The following is a 16765-nucleotide window of genomic DNA, read 5'->3' on the forward strand; positions in this document are numbered from 1 at the left end:
GTTACACACGCACACACACACACACACACACACACACACACACACACACACACACACACACACACACCTGTGTAGTGATGCTAAGTGGATGCGGAGCACGGGAGGCTGAACACGAGGGTAGCTCCCTTGATGAGTACGGCTCAGGTCAGGTGCTCACCTCAGCATTTCTCTCTCTGGTGCTGGCAATGCCTCTGTGCTCACATTTGCTTTACCCATTCCCCTGGAGGACCCAGAATCACTCATAGCCTTCCGCATGAGAGGGAGATCCGTGAGGCCCACAACCTCTCCTCAAGGATTTGAGCAGTATGTGTCAGGGCAGCATGCTAAGCAGGGCTGTTTCCCTCATACGCCAACATATGGTTGTCTATGTGTTGCCGTTGATGTCTGAGAAACATGTCCCTCCGGCTATAATCTGGTATGTTTTATCCTTCGGGGGATGTTAAATCGTACTGAATGCCAAGGTCACATGCTTAATGCAGCTGAAAGCAGCGGGCCGCAGTGCTTGACTGCATTCTTGTTGTTTTCCATTCAAGACTAATGAGTAGTACTGTGCGTGAGCACACTTGTTCCTCTCATCTAAATTAAATAGTAATGTTAATGAAAGTGAAATTGTTATGTTAATACTAATGCATTAAAGAGCATCATATATGCGTGTGCACATACTCATTTGTAGTGTGAAATTTACTATTTGCAGTATTCATTAACAAAATCTCTCCGATGTCAATCGTAGTTCCAGTTAAATCTTGTCTCGTGCATTTCTACAAAGTTGACAAACAAAAGAAGGACTATACCCAGGACCCCCCACCACTCTACCACACACACAACACACATCTTTCCCCTGTTCCATTCCAAAACCAGATGGGCTTTTAGAAGCAACAAGGAGAGACCCAGCGGGGCTGCAAGCCTGTGATCCACATGCAGGTGATAGCATACGGTCCAGAGAGTGCCTCAGCCAGCCTGGCTCCCTGTGAAGTTGGATTGTCAAAATAACACATTTGCCAGAATGCAGCATTGCTCCGGTTCATTTGTGTATTAGGCTGTGCAGACATGCTGCAGACAGAGTATTGTAAATACAATATGTTCTCCTGGTAATGGCTTAGGCGTTGGGCTCTCTTTGCAGACACTCTTCTCGGCTTTGCTTTGCTCTCTGGTGTGAGAACAATGCTAATTGTTCAGCTTTCTGTGCCAGCTGGCCCGAGTGTGCTTTAGATGCTAGCTTTCTTTTAAAGATTAATGGGAAAGACTACCGCAAGATTGTCTCTCTGGGAAATTCCCTCTTTCATGAGACTGTGAAGACCAACGGAGTCCTCCCGGCAAACCCAGAGCCGCTGCTGCTGCTGTTTAGGCCTCATGTCGATAAACCAAGTTTGATCCTAAGCTGAATGACTATCCCTTACTGGAACCACACCACTGCTCCACCTGCCAAGTCATTTCCAGAGAGAGGGAACTGATACGTAAAATAACTTAACAAGGAACCTACAGCAGAGGAATAATGTGTCCTGTATTTTACCCATAGAGCTTAAAATAGCCCAGTTAACGTAAGGGCCCAGGGGTAGGCAGTATAGATGATGGATAAACGCTAGGTAGGGAGCATACATGTGGTAGAATATGGAGCGAAGGAGCCTAAAATAGGAGACCTAATTAGAATGCCTAGAGAATAGGAGCCGAAAATAGGAGCTATAAACGTGAGACACAAAGGCATCAGGGAAGGGCATCCTGTTTGTAGGGTGCTTAAGGTGGGAAGCCCTGGGAGTACAAAGCTAAGCCAAAATTAGATACCATGGAGGTTGAAAGCATATAGGAAGAGATCCTTCAACAGGGAAAATGGAGGCTTACAATATAATAAGCTTTCAAATTGTGTTGAAATTGTGTGATACTTTGAATTGAGTGTAGAGCGTTATTCTTTTAGGAAGCCTAATTATGACTTCCTTTTCTCAGCTGAGCAGGATGCTGGGATGTTCATGCAGTCATAACTGCAGGAACACCGTGATCATTGCATTTATGACAGACGTGATCAGCATTGCACCAGTATTGCATCAATCGAAGGCTAATTCGGTCCCATGCTCTCTCTTTAATGCTGGCCACTGCCATAAAACCCTGACCTCTCTGTGTGCCAGGGGTCTGCATGTGCCTATCTCAACTTTCCTGTTTGCTGACTGTTTCAGTATCAGTCTGTTCTACGCCACGAGTGTTTAGGCGAGGTGAGCGTAGCTTGCTACTCTAAACTATGCAAATATGTCTTTGTGTTCAGAGAGCGAGCTCTCATTTTCCATTCAGATCAGAGCCAAAATGAATCCCCCTGCTCTGCATAACTATTGTTGCTTTTTGTTTCATGTGAGGCAACAATATGTAACTGTCAACCTGTCACATACAAGCATGTACTCACAGGACAACTTGATCTAATGATGGTTCCACGTCACACCTTTATGTAAATATTTGAAGAAACATTTTTTTTTTTTCTTATTCTAGTACTCTCACACAGACAGTGCGAGCATGCTCTGTGCTGGATTGCATGCGCTTTGTGCCAAAAGTGTATTTGTCTGTAACAACGATCTCTGTAGGGTACAGCTGTTTTAGCTTCTTGGCTTTGATGCTGGCTGTCAGGTGCATCCAGATGTTTACTAGGTATGTGTGCCAGTTCCCCCAGCTGGACCTCACTGAGGGTTTCCGTGTGAAGCCGAGCCATCCGTTACCCGGCAACTCTGCCTTGCCAGAGGTCCCTTAGCGACGCAGCCACTGAAGCCATCGTTCTCGTTGTGCGCGCAAGAGGTCGATTGTGCTTTCATGTATTCCTAATGGTTGAAGTTAGCTGAACGAAGGAAGGTATGTTTTGTTTTTTTCACTGTGCATTTAGCAGCACATGGCCTCCTGTGGCCTGGCCTTCTAGCGGCCCTCTCTGTCTGCTCTGTCTTGGCCTGCTTCGACGAACACCAGTGAGAAGTGAAGTGGGAGTCCCGATGCAGTGTCTCTGCCGTCTCTGCCGTCTTTCCATGTGTGGGGGAGAGAGGACATGTGTCAATGGCTTTTACTTCGACTAACAGTCCAGGGCAAGTATCCTCCATAGATTATGCAACATGTATGTGTCTGGGGGAGGGGGGATAAGTGAGATTGAGTCCATTTTATGGCTTTCAGAGACACGGCTTTAGCAATAAAGACCAATGTCACATTGAAGATATTGATGGCGCTTTACCGATGCTGAAGGGGAAGGCAAAGGATTTGTCATCCGGACGCAGCGCTCCCTGCGTGACGGGGAGACATCCATTAAAAACGAGGCGGAGACAAACTGATCCAATTTCAGAGGGTAGAGCGCTTTAGCTTTTAAAAGTGACTGCCGCTACATGCTAGTGTGAACCTCATTCAAATATGCGCCGCCTCTCACACCAGTGTGGATTATTTCCCTCAAGTGTCAATGCAACACGCCTATTCCTTCAGTGTGCTTCTCACTTTGAGTAATTGTTTGTATTTTTCTGCAGAGTACCGGGTCATTACACTCGCTCGAGTCCCTTCTACTCAATAAATAAAAAGGGGCCCTCTTGTTTTGGCAAGTTGATCTTTCGAGCACTGATATTTAATTATGCACAGAACATAGAAATTCTATTCCCCATGTAGGCTGAGCATGACACTAACACAGATCTGTTCTGTCAGCACGCTTGCTACATGGGCCAAAAAGACAAGGCAGCGATCTCTCTCTGAAATACAACTGGTCCCTCTTACACAAGAGGAAGAGAAGGTGAAGGGGGAGGAAAAAGAAGGGGAAACATACATCACTGTCAGGGAATAGGAAGTCATAGTCATGTGTGTCAGAGTAGGTTTCCGTGGGCTCTACTGTCAGGGGCTCAGGGTGCCCTGGAGACGCATCCTGGTCAGTGAGGCTCTGAGAGGGAGAGAGGGAGAGAGAGAGAGGGAGAGAGAGAGAGAGAGGGAGAGAGAGAGAGGGAGAGAGAGAGAGAGAGAGAGAGAGAGAGAGAGAGAGGGTGAGAGAGAGCATAATGAGTGCTGTGCTATTTAAGCTACAATAACAGAAGCAGACAGGTGTATGAGAGAGAGAAAGGGATTGTAAGAGAATAGGAATGTGACGAGAGTTAGGAATTAGGAATATTTTACAACACTATCAAGTCAGGGCATTTTTGTCCTTTAGATTACTGCAGCAGTAATTATTAAATTTTCTTTATTTGACATTCTAAATGGTTGCTAAGATACTGACTATATCCATGACCGCCAGCCTTTGTTCCTACAGCAGCATTTACACTTTTCCCCTGTATTGGTATTGTATTGTATACTAGCATCACTTTGACTCCTGTTTTTAAAGCTAATTGTTTTGCTGGTTTTACTATTATGCACAATATTTATGCCTTTCTTCAACATTGTAGAATTCATTTTTTTTATTAAATTAATTTCATTAAATTGTATTGAATTGAACAGGGTTACATACCCTGGTGTAAAGCCTAATCTATGGTCGTGTGTATCAGCAGACACGCAGACACGCAGAGCCCTCTGCGTCGTTGCAAACCCTCTCCGAGCACCTCTCCGTGGCCTGACGTGCACCTCCCAAATTTTGGAACTATCTGTCGAGGCACCGGAGAGCGTACGGATCCAATCCATCGCTGTTTACCTTGAGGGTAGTAGCATGCTAACATTAGATAGCTGGCTCAGACACCTCGCAAATCTTCTCAGACATAATTTTAAGGTACAATAACGGGGGTTTTTACATTGCACAGTGTCTATTCCTTGGTAACTTTAAAAAAATCGAGGCAAAAAAAAACAAACAACTTTTATGTACAAATACGACCATCTACAGAGTTTGGTCTGGCATCTTTTTTCAGCTTCGCGATTTGATTGGCTGGTCTTCGGGAAAAAATGTTGCGCCCCCTACTGTTCTAGTGGTGAATTGCTTTGCGACACCCACCAACCGACGGAGAACTTCGAAAGGTTCGCGACTCCGTCGAAGCGACTGCGTGGCCACACAGTAACGCAGTCGTAGATTTCTCTGCCTTAACTGTGACACCAAGTGTTAAGTCCTTCTGACCTGCTGTGGATGTCATTACATGAAAATGATGATTTCAGTAAGTGAAAGATGCAATCATTGTGTTGGATGATGAAGGCTTTTTGCTCCCACTTTCCCTCCTACTGTTCGTGTGGATGTTTAAAAGGTCTCTCCCCCCCCCCCACACACAGAAAGGTATAGAGCAATAAAACAGGAGGCCCGGATTTTGCCACATAACACACCTGCCCGCACCTGGAGCCCAAGGGCCTAGCGGATGGGAAATGCCCCCCCCCCTGTGTCTGTCAGAGCCAGTCAGCGCAGGCGGCCTTTTTACTGCTGATTTGCTCAGAAGAGCGAGCCCCGCGGGAGGTCGGCTCGTAATAGGTCTCCACCTGCGTGATGAATCACCTGTGACACAGGCGCTGAGGAGAGACGCCACCACAGGCACGCAGACGCAGCGCCGGCCTGGCCAGAACAATCCGGAATCATCTGGAGACTGCAGGGTCACTCCATTCAGCAGACGTTAGGGAGCAGCGGCGGCGAGATTGGACAGGAGTGCGCCCACACGCACGCAGTGATGTGGAGAGATGTGTGCACGGTGGCAGTGAGACTATGGGACAGAGACAGACAGAGAGAGAGCAAAATGAAGACATTGAACAGCAGGCACCTCACTGCAGACGCTAACATTAGCCTAAGCTGGCAAATAGTGGGTGGTTGGAGTTTGGTGGGTGGGTGGGGCAGGGCTGGGCTGGGTTAGTGGGTGTCTGATGGCACGTGTTTTTCATTTAATGGCTGAACTCGGAGGATGAGGACAGGGGAGGATGAATTAGCCTTGGCAGGCTGCCTGTCAGAAAGCATAGGCCTCAGAAGCGTGATGTCATCCCTGTAATTGTTGCCTATAAGCGCAGGTCTGGTGGGTACCAGAGGGAGGTGTTTTGAAAATGTCCAAAACACTCATTAGTCCCGCAGCACTTATTGTGAACGGTTTGTTTTAATTTGATTCTGAACCCATGCAGTGCCCTTGTTGGAATGATTGCTTGATGGAGGGTCTTGGACGCAACATATAAAAGAAAAACCCACACAGCCTACATGAATATATGTACACTCGCTGACTTTTATTTTTTTTCTTTGTTTTTTCCTCAGCAACAGTGCCCCCAATTGTGTGAGAGTCCTTTTTGCTTGGACCAGGCAAAATTCAATAAAACAGAGGGTCAAGCACAGACAAAGACCCTCTGGTCGATTTAAAAGAGTAGGTCATTTTATTGTACCTGAATGGTCAAGTTGCTGGCATAAATTCTTGCGGAGGTTTGGAATGCAGCCCAGCGCTGTCCTCTTTTCCTCACGGTCTTCTCCTTTTTTTCTTTATATCAAAGAATCTGCACTCCTCTCCAAAAGTTAGTTACTTAGCTCACTGTCTGTCTGATTTTCCGCAGTTCTGCCAGGTTTTTAAAGGAGCCGGCATAAATAATGAATCGAGGCATGAAATAATTAATAGGACACAATTTCTCTGCTTGATAATGGAGGAGCTGGAGCTCAGGAGAAGCAGAGATGGCGAGCCAGAGCGTACGCATCCACCACCTCCCCAACCCCAACCCCCACCACCCCTTACATCCTCACCCCACCTCTTCATCCACCCGCCACGTCCCTCGTTTTCTTTGCTCTCGTCCACTCCCCGCTCTCACCGCCCTAAACGCCCTCATCACTTACTCCCTTCCAGCCTTCCCCACCCCAACCACCTCTCCCCACCTTTCTCCCCCACCCACCCTCATCTCCCTCCTCGTCCTCCTCTTCCGCTGTGGTTTCCCCTTCCTTAAGTCCCTCATGCGTTGAGAAGTTGGTGGATGGCCTGCCGCACTGCTCCTGATGCCGTCATGAGAGTGCAGCGACTCACCTCACTCTCCTCCCCAGCGTGATCCCACACAACACAGAACAGAACTGCCCAGACTAGACGAGAGCAGACACACATAGGACAGCACAGCTGAGTAGAGAGGACTGGGCTTGTCTTGTACAGCATGGAATAGAGCAGCTCAAGCGGCCCGTCCCCCCCGGGTGAGGCTTGACCTACTGGTGAACCTGTAGAGGTCGCAAGGGTAAAGAACGAGACCACAGGCTGCGTTTCTGTGCAGGGGCTTTGACCAGGCAAAGCATTGCAGCTGCAGCGTCAAAACATACATCCCCTTATGAAGGGATGGGAGTGGAAACCACACACACGCACACACACACACACACACACACACACACACACACACACACACACACACATACATACACACACCTGGGACCCCTGCGCATGCACACCACTGCCCAGGATAAAGTACATGATGTCAAGGCCTGTCAGTGTAGTTTATTTATTTGCTTCCATGTTTATTTGTTTGTTTACATGCTCCCCTGATTTGTTTTTGACTTTGTGTTGTGTTTTTTAAGGATGTGGACAGGAGAGATGTTTCACAAATGAATGCATTTCATACTGCCACAATAAACGCCATCTGACAGGTTCCGTAAATTCATAGGAAGGCCTGTGATAAAAAAGATGTGTTATCAATTTGTGGGGCTCAATAAATATTATGTCTGATGCATACCAGACAGTATACGTCTAGGACAGAAGACTACTATTTATTTATAGACATGCATTAAACAACGTCCCTTTAATCTAGCCAGCCAACCAATAATAATAAAAAAACAGATTCTATTCTTGTGCCTGATTCAGCTCTGCTGGGTCCATGCGCGGTAATGTGAGGCAAAGCTAGAGAAACGGGAAGGCCCCCGTGATTTATAGAAACTCTCAGGGATATTAAAACATAAGCAGAGGTAATCTGTCATGGTTTGCTTGGGTAAAATTAGGTATTGCTTTCCTGTTTTACTCTATATTGCAGTGGCCTTTTTTTGGGGATGGGTTCTGGTGGACATATTTTCAGACATTGTACACCCAGCACCCCCTAGGTGCAGGAGGAAGCCAGCTTTTTTCTTGCTGCTCTGGCTGCAGTTTGCATGTGATATTGAGGAGGGCTGTACTGTATATTCTGTAGTGTCATGGAAGGAGAATTAGCGAGGTGTGCAGGCAGAATGCTATATAATCAGCCAAGTGGAATTCAAGAATTTCAGCTGTAGAAGTTAAGCTGTGTGTGTGTGTGTGTGTGTGTGTGTGTGTGTGTGTGTGTGTGTGTGTGTGTGTGTGTGTGTGTGTGTGTGTGTGTGTGCATGTCTGTGTATGCTTCTTCTTGTGGTTATCCATGTGTGTGTCATATGGGTATCCATATATATACGCCTGTCCACAATCTGCTGTGTGTACGTATGAGGCCATCTGTGTGAGTGTGTGTAAAATTGTGTGTTTCTTTGCAGGGAGAAAGGGAGTAAATCTGTTTGAACTGTAGCACAGGGATTGCGAGCATATTGGTGGCCAGACCACAGCTTTTATCACCTTCCATTATTCATGCTGTTTACATGATGCACAGGACAGAGTTGGATTTCCCCTCAGTGACGGTGCTCGCTGCCGTGGTTCTTACACTGCTGCTGGTCCTTCTGCAGGACAGGAGGGGCATTAGCGGCTTTGTGTGTTGCGAACAATACTCCAGGAAAGCCAAATGGAAAATGAAATCAGGGTTACGGTCACGTCGCTCCAGGATGTTTCAGTTTGGCAACTCACCCACCCTGATTATTTCCCCCTCTTTCAAACCGCCACTGTTTACATGATTCCTCCACACCTGTGATCATTTGCACTTCCGTTGTTATTTCCTCCTTTGTGTTTCCCTTTTTTTGGGGGGGGGGGGGGCATCCGCATGGCTCCCGCATTTCACAGGCTTCTGACTGACAGCAGCATTCAGATTCTGCAATTAAAGTTGCCTCACTCAGACGTACAAAGACAATAGGAGAACCATCTGCATGCTCACTGTGGTAGGTTACACTTTAGTGAAACTCGGTGTCTGGCTCAGCACCACTGTGCAGTGTTGATGTACAAACATACACCTCTGAGAAATTGAATTCCTAGTTTTTCCTTATTTTAATCATAATGACTTTCGTATGACCTAGTCAATTCTTTGAAACGTTTCTATAATACACTATAATACAGGCTTCTATAATATAATATAAAACAGCCTAATGTTAAGTGGGTGAAATTAGATGAATTCGTTATTTTTGCCTGACAAACACTCAGATCTCCCGAAGCAAGCCTGCAATTCTGCCTTTGGATTTCAATTGATGTCAATTACCAGTCAGAGTTCAAACATTGCATTTTTCTTGATTACACACTGCCATCAAGACCATAATGTGTCATATTTCATGTCAGGGGCGATGCATGTTTTTACATTAACCACATAAATGAGAAGATGAGATGTATATTTTTAAACACAGGCATCGGATCATTAGCAGAGCGTCATGATGATAGACGATGTGTCCGTCTCTAAGTGATGAATGACTGATCCTACAACAATCATGGGCATCCTGCTGCCCTGTACGCCTCAGTCTGTCGACTCATTATCAATCGGTGGTGTTTATGCTGAAGAGAAAAGCTGTGTTTTTACGCCCAGATATTTAATGACCAGTTATAACCAGTGATATTCTTTCCCCTTCCTTTTGCCATTTCCCTCTGTGTATTAGTATCTTTTTAAAAGAATATTAATGCTGTTCTTCCGATGAATGCATTTGGTATGTTGGAAAAGAAATGTGGCATGCAAGTAAAAATGCGTTGGTGTTCCTCACCATTGTGCTTATGTACACACGATGCGTTTCCAGCCAGGCCATAATCAGTTGTGAATTGTTGCAGAATTGTTGCATTGTGGTGTTACAGCAAAGAGGGACCATTGAATGCATAGATGCATAGATTCTGCATCAATTCATAACTGATTATTTGTGCATGTGTGTGTGTGTGTCTGCTTCTTCTTGTGGTTATCCATGTGTGCGTCATGTGGGGATATGTACATGGTATGAGAAGGTCAACAGTGCTGCTGTAAACACACCTCTCCTGCTGTTGTGCTGTTGTCATGTTGTCACAGTAGTTCAGTTTTTACTCCTCCACCTTATTTCAACTCTCACTGTTTCTCTCTCACCAACCCATGCTCTCTCTCTCTATCTCTGCCTTTCCCTTTCCCTCTCTCTCTTCCCCTCTCTCTCGCTCTCTCTCTTTCTCTCTCTCTGTGTCTGCCTTTCCCTCTCTCTTTGTGGTTCTCTCTCTTGTTTGGATTGCCAAACAGCCACAATGATTAGGACTCCTTTGAAAACTTCACTGCAGTCTCATTTATTATTTATATATTTATATATTTATTTAGCTGGTCTCTCTCTTCATGTACTGTATTTGACTTTGTCCTTCGCCTGTGTCTGGGGGCTGGTGGCTGGTGGCGTGACGAGGCACTAGGTGAGGCATTCGTTAAGACTCCTGCGACGAGGGCTGCTGTGCTGTGCTCTGTGTGTGTGGGCTGTGAACCCCCCAGGGGGAGAGATAATCACCACTGTTATTAATGACACGGACTGCAAGTAGTGTGGAGGCACCACAGAAAGAAGAAGAAGAAGAAGAAGAGGGAAAAGGAAAAAAAAACAGCTTTATTCTATTTGTGGGTCAGGCCCGACACAACCTCTCCGCCAGCAGTACAAACAAGCCACCAGATTACACTCCAAAGACCTAAATCCGGAAAACGTGCATTTATTATGTAGGTTGGGAGGCAGATTATATCCGTTTTTTTCCCCTTTCTCCGCAGCCCCTCTGGCCACAGGAGTGCCGTATCCCATGGCCTGGCGTCGCACGTTTGATAATGCAGCATGAATAGGGCCCTGGCTGACAATGCATTAAGTCTTGCACAAGCCCCGCTGCATATTAGATAATATTGTGAAGCTTTGTTTAATGCCAGTGCAGCATGTGTTGACTTTTAAATCTCATTTGCTTTCTTCATTGCTATACATTTCCATGAGAAACACAAGGGTATTATCGATGCATATGTAGCCTGTGCACCAGGCTAGGACTAGGTCCCTTAGCCTCTCTCTGCCCTGAGCGCCCTCTTCCTAGTGCCAATCACGTCACTAATTGGGGGGTGGAGTGGGTATCTGGTAGGCCATCTAAATGCTTTGGAGGCAGGCGTATATATAGACACCTGGGGGTCCTTACACGGTATGTTGTCACTCTGCTGCCGGCACCGGTGTGAGGAAGCCATGCTGTGGGTGCGGTCTTGCTGTGAGTAGGTCTGTTGACGCGTTTCGTTCTTGATGCTAATTTCACTGCGGTTAGCAATCTAAGGAATGTTTGTTTTAATAGCGTGTGTGTGTGGGAGCAGACGCTGACCCAACCGTGTTTTACCAGTGTTTGCGGGACCATTTCCCTATGCAAGCACCCGCTGGGTATTGTGGCTGCCGTGGGGTACCTGCTACAAACGCAGTGTTCCTCACTGACTAACGTGAGCGGCAGACGTGTTTAACGGCAATGGGAATTGTTAGTTGCTGTTCTCTACACGTATGATTGTGGTGGTGATTAGTGCTTAACTAGATTTTGGTTTGTTTTTCCTCTAGCCTGTTGATTGTAACGAGTATTGTAGTGAGAGTGCAGTTATTGTACATCACAGGCTAGAGTGGTTTCTTCTTTTATTCCTATGTTTTGTCCCCCCTTCCCTCTCGTGTAGCCAGCCTCGGTGGTGGTGGAGCCAGGGTAACATACAGGGCCCTTTTGAGAAGGCAATCTCCCTAGTTCCCCCTCTTGCACTTAATGTGTAGCTTAGACGTGTGACAGGAAGTTGCTGTGAAGCATGAAGTCTTAAGTCCTTAAATTAAGTTTATCAGAGTGACATTTAGTTGCAGTGTGTCTATAGACAGTGATCACGTGTGATTGGGACCCTAACCCTTCTAGTTGTGGTTCTCATTGTCTTCTCTGGCTCCTGTGCCGTTAGCTTGGCGATCCCCCACTGTATTCCCTTGTTATTTATTTTACTGTTGACCAACCCAAACCAACACTTTTAATACCATGTATTAATAAAGACTATTTTTATACTTTTCTAAAGAACCTGTGTCTGTACGGATTATTGAGACAGAGTTCCCCTTGCTCTGGCCTTAGCACAGACAAATTGAGATCAAGGGGTGGCGTAGTCAGCTGTACACTAGGGGGCGCTACATTTTGGCGTAGTCGGCAGGACGCTTTTGTTAGTCTTTAAAGTGTTGTTGGTTGGTCACAGTGAGCAGCACCGTGTGTGTGTATGTGTGTGTGTGTGTGTGTATGTGTGTGTGTGTGTTTGAGTGTAGAGAACAGCAACTGGCAACATGAGTGACCTGGAGGACAACGATGGAGGTTCCGGGGCACAGCAGCTGCAGCAGCTACGGCAACGTGTGGCACAGCTACAAGCTGAGAACAATAGACTGTCAGGTGCACAAGGAGATGATGATGCTGGGGGGGGTGGTCCGCTGCCAGTGCGAAGAGAACAGGCACTATATCTGCCCAGAGAGAGACAGTGCCCTAAGTTCTCTGGCTCCCGAACAGCTGGGACTCTCTCTATTGAGGAGTGGACTGAAGAAGCACCGAGCTGCATTAGGTCAAGGTACATGTCCGATCTGGAGAAGGCAATGTTTTTGTATGATCACTTAGAGGGCGAAGCCCGAAACGAGGTCAAATATAGACCCGTTACTGTTAGAGAAAACCCTATAGAAATGACTTCAGTCTTAAAAGAGGTGTATGGATGTTCTAAATCATATGTATATTGGCAGCAGCGCTTCTTTGACCGGGAGCAAAAAGAAACTGAGTCATTGTTTGAGTTTTCCCATGCATTAATGGACCTTATGGCAAAGGTGAAACGGTCCAAACAGGATTCAATTGCTAATCCAGACATGTTGCTAAGAGATACATTTTGTGAGCATGTGCGGGATCCGATGTTAAGAAGGGAACTTAAAAGAATGGTACGGGCTAATGGGGGTTCTTCTCTGCTAGATGTAAGATGGGAAGCCACTAGGTGGGTGGAGGAGGGACAGACAAGTCGTGACTGGACTCATAGCGCCCCGGGGCGTAGAAGTGAGGCACCTTGTATGTCTCAGTGTGAAGCCACCGCTGCTCAACCCTCCGAGATGGCAGAGTTAAAAGAAATAGTTTTGAAACAACAAGCCCAACTAGATATGCTGGTCCAACATCTAGGGCAGCCCATTGGTAAATCTCGCGCCCCGCAGCCATATAGGGAGGGCCGCTTTAAGCGTGCCCCCGATGGTCAGCCTATCTGTATTCAATGTGAGCAACCTGGACATATAGCCCGGTACTGTCAGTCTGCCCCTCTTTCTAGGAACCGTAGACCAGCCCCTCGCCCATTTCCAGATTCCACAGAGCAGTCTGTGCCTCTTGGCCATAGTTCAAGCAGCCAGCCGGAGAACTTGAAAAACAGGTTGGCCTCAGTGACGGAAAGGTGTCAGGCCCTGGAGAAGCGTGTCCCCACAGCACAGGCCCCCCCCTGGTGATGTTGCCGTGATACAGGACCAGTTGAGGGATGCCTTGGACAAGAACCAGCACTGGCTGGTGTATGACCAGCAGCGGGAGGCCTACAGTCAGGGGCTGCTGGCCAGGACACAGGAGCTGGAGCAACAGGTCAACCAAACCACCCACCAGCACAACAAAGAGGGTAATTCAGAGGTGAGCAAGACCTCCACTGCCACCCAGCAGGAGCAGCAGATAAAGAAACTGCAGGAGCAGCAGACAAAGCAACTGCAGGAGGCTCGGCGGGTCGCAGAGTTACTGAGGGAGAAGGTGTCGCGGGCGGAACGGGAGCTGGAGGAGCTGAGGCAAAGGGCCGGACGGGCGCAGACGGAGGCCCAGGTGGAGCGGCAGAGTAGCCAGCTGGCCGGGCGGGAGGCGCTGGAGCAGAGGGAGAGGGTGACCAAGGCGGAGCGGGAAGCGGACAGCCTGCGGGAGAAGGTGATCAGGGTGCAGGAGGAGGCGTGCCGACTCAGAGGGAGGTATGAGGAGAAACAGCAGGAGCTGGAGAACACTGATGCACTCCTGGAGGAGGAGAGGAAGAGGGCGTCCGAGCTACTGCTGCAGGTGAACCTGCTTCAGAAGTCCATGCTGAACCATCATGATGAGCAGAAGAGGGTTTCTATCCTGAAGCAACAGGTCCAGCTGTTAGTGAGGGACTTTGAGACGGAGAAGCTGAACCGCCAGGAGCTGCAGAACCAGCTGCACTGCATGCTGAAGGAGCTACGTAAAGCCAGAGAGCAGATCTCACGCCTGGAGGCCACCAAGCACCAGCCTCGTTTCCCTGAGCCCAGCTCCTACACCAGGCGGCTCACTCTGGAGGACCCCGGCCCCATCTCCCCCTCCAAGGTGCTGGATGAGAGCTTCCTGGAATGGAGGCCGAAGCCCTGCGGCGCTCAGCCAGATCGACAGCAGGTCAGCATTCCAACCCCTACCAGCTCCCTCCATCTGTTTCCACCAGGAATGGAGAGGAGTCACTGTCAGAGGGCGGAGACCCAGAACGGTGAGGGTGAATTGCCATCGTCGGGTCGCCGATTCATTTGGAGGGGGTGGATTGTAGCCTGTGCACCAGGCTAGGACTAGGTCCCTTAGCCTCTCTCTGCCCTGAGCGCCCTCTTCCTAGTGCCAATCACGTCACTAATTGGGGGGTGGAGTGGGTATCTGGTAGGCCATCTAAATGCTTTGGAGGCAGGCGTATATATAGACACCTGGGGGTCCTTACACGGTATGTTGTCACTCTGCTGCCGGCACCGGTGTGAGGAAGCCATGCTGTGGGTGCGGTCTTGCTGTGAGTAGGTCTGTTGACGCGTTTCGTTCTTGATGCTAATTTCACTGCGGTTAGCAATCTAAGGAATGTTTGTTTTAATAGCGTGTGTGTGTGGGAGCAGACGCTGACCCAACCGTGTTTTACCAGTGTTTGCGGGACCATTTCCCTATGCAAGCACCCGCTGGGTATTGTGGCTGCCGTGGGGTACCTGCTACAAACGCAGTGTTCCTCACTGACTAACGTGAGCGGCAGACGTGTTTAACGGCAATGGGAATTGTTAGTTGCTGTTCTCTACACGTATGATTGTGGTGGTGATTAGTGCTTAACTAGATTTTGGTTTGTTTTTCCTCTAGCCTGTTGATTGTAACGAGTATTGTAGTGAGAGTGCAGTTATTGTACATCACAGGCTAGAGTGGTTTCTTCTTTTATTCCTATGTTTTGTCCCCCCTTCCCTCTCGTGTAGCCAGCCTCGGTGGTGGTGGAGCCAGGGTAACATACAGGGCCCTTTTGAGAAGGCAATCTCCCTAGTTCCCCCTCTTGCACTTAATGTGTAGCTTAGACGTGTGACAGGAAGTTGCTGTGAAGCATGAAGTCTTAAGTCCTTAAATTAAGTTTATCAGAGTGACATTTAGTTGCAGTGTGTCTATAGACAGTGATCACGTGTGATTGGGACCCTAACCCTTCTAGTTGTGGTTCTCATTGTCTTCTCTGGCTCCTGTGCCGTTAGCTTGGCGATCCCCCACTGTATTCCCTTGTTATTTATTTTACTGTTGACCAACCCAAACCAACACTTTTAATACCATGTATTAATAAAGACTATTTTTATACTTTTCTAAAGAACCTGTGTCTGTACGGATTATTGAGACAGAGTTCCCCTTGCTCTGGCCTTAGCACAGACAAATTGAGATCAAGGGGTGGCGTAGTCAGCTGTACACTAGGGGGCGCTACATTTTGGCGTAGTCGGCAGGACGCTTTTGTTAGTCTTTAAAGTGTTGTTGGTTGGTCACAGTGAGCAGCACCGTGTGTGTGTATGTGTGTGTGTGTGTGTGTATGTGTGTGTGTGTGTTTGAGTGTAGAGAACAGCAACTGGCAACATGAGTGACCTGGAGGACAACGATGGAGGTTCCGGGGCACAGCAGCTGCAGCAGCTACGGCAACGTGTGGCACAGCTACAAGCTGAGAACAATAGACTGTCAGGTGCACAAGGAGATGATGATGCTGGGGGGGGTGGTCCGCTGCCAGTGCGAAGAGAACAGGCACTATATCTGCCCAGAGAGAGACAGTGCCCTAAGTTCTCTGGCTCCCGAACAGCTGGGACTCTCTCTATTGAGGAGTGGACTGAAGAAGCACCGAGCTGCATTAGGTCAAGGTACATGTCCGATCTGGAGAAGGCAATGTTTTTGTATGATCACTTAGAGGGCGAAGCCCGAAACGAGGTCAAATATAGACCCGTTACTGTTAGAGAAAACCCTATAGAAATGACTTCAGTCTTAAAAGAGGTGTATGGATGTTCTAAATCATATGTATATTGGCAGCAGCGCTTCTTTGACCGGGAGCAAAAAGAAACTGAGTCATTGTTTGAGTTTTCCCATGCATTAATGGACCTTATGGCAAAGGTGAAACGGTCCAAACAGGATTCAATTGCTAATCCAGACATGTTGCTAAGAGATACATTTTGTGAGCATGTGCGGGATCCGATGTTAAGAAGGGAACTTAAAAGAATGGTACGGGCTAATGGGGGTTCTTCTCTGCTAGATGTAAGATGGGAAGCCACTAGGTGGGTGGAGGAGGGACAGACAAGTCGTGACTGGACTCATAGCGCCCCGGGGCGTAGAAGTGAGGCACCTTGTATGTCTCAGTGTGAAGCCACCGCTGCTCAACCCTCCGAGATGGCAGAGTTAAAAGAAATAGTTTTGAAACAACAAGCCCAACTAGATATGCTGGTCCAACATCTAGGGCAGCCCATTGGTAAATCTCGCGCCCCGCAGCCATATAGGGAGGGCCGCTTTAAGCGTGCCCCCGATGGTCAGCCTATCTGTATTCAATGTGAGCAACCTGGACATATAGCCCGGTACTGTCAGTCTGCCCCTCTTTC

The 16765-nt window shown here is 47.8% G+C and overlaps 1 protein-coding gene and 2 long non-coding RNA genes across 3 annotated transcripts in view; all 3 read left to right on the forward strand.

Annotated features, from left to right (window-relative positions):
- grid2 (glutamate receptor, ionotropic, delta 2) overlaps nt 1-16765 on the forward strand; it is a 287411-nt gene that overhangs the window by 108596 nt on the left and 162050 nt on the right. The window lies entirely within an intron of this gene.
- Nucleotides 10957-11960, forward strand: LOC116221085. Its single transcript, XR_004164011.1, has 2 exons — nt 10957-11141; nt 11223-11960. It is a non-coding gene; the product is annotated as an uncharacterized LOC116221085 (long non-coding RNA).
- LOC116221086 lies at nt 14507-15510 on the forward strand. Its single transcript, XR_004164012.1, has 2 exons — nt 14507-14691; nt 14773-15510. It is a non-coding gene; the product is annotated as an uncharacterized LOC116221086 (long non-coding RNA).

The sequence above is a fragment of the Clupea harengus genome, chromosome 7 (assembly GCF_900700415.2).
Source record: "Clupea harengus chromosome 7, Ch_v2.0.2, whole genome shotgun sequence".
Taxonomy (NCBI): Eukaryota; Metazoa; Chordata; class Actinopteri; order Clupeiformes; family Clupeidae; genus Clupea; species Clupea harengus.